Consider the following 368-nt stretch of genomic DNA (forward strand, 5'->3'; position numbering starts at 1 on the left):
AAAAATTACTCAAATTTAACGCAAACATCAGCGAGTTCGTTCAAACTTAAACATATTTTACAAAAAAAGAAAAAAAACTACCGCGGGCTACCCCCGCCGTCTCCCTCGCCGCCCGCCCACGCGGTTCTACATGCCGAGGAGGCTGTAGAACCGCGTGTAGTCACCGCCGTCGTCGTCATCGTCGCCGCCCCCGCCTACGCCTCCGCCGTCCCTGCTGCATCCCTCCCCCGGTTGGCGCGGCGGGTTGGACGGTCCGGGGGCGTCGTCGTCGTCGTCGTCGTCGCTGTCGAGGACCACGACGTCGTGCTCGTCCTCGCGCCCACGCTTGCGGGCGGCGATCTCCTCCAGGGCCCGGCGCTGCCGGACCA

Source organism: Triticum dicoccoides, chromosome 4B (genome assembly GCF_002162155.2).
Source record: "Triticum dicoccoides isolate Atlit2015 ecotype Zavitan chromosome 4B, WEW_v2.0, whole genome shotgun sequence".
Lineage (NCBI taxonomy): Eukaryota > Viridiplantae > Streptophyta > Magnoliopsida > Poales > Poaceae > Triticum > Triticum dicoccoides.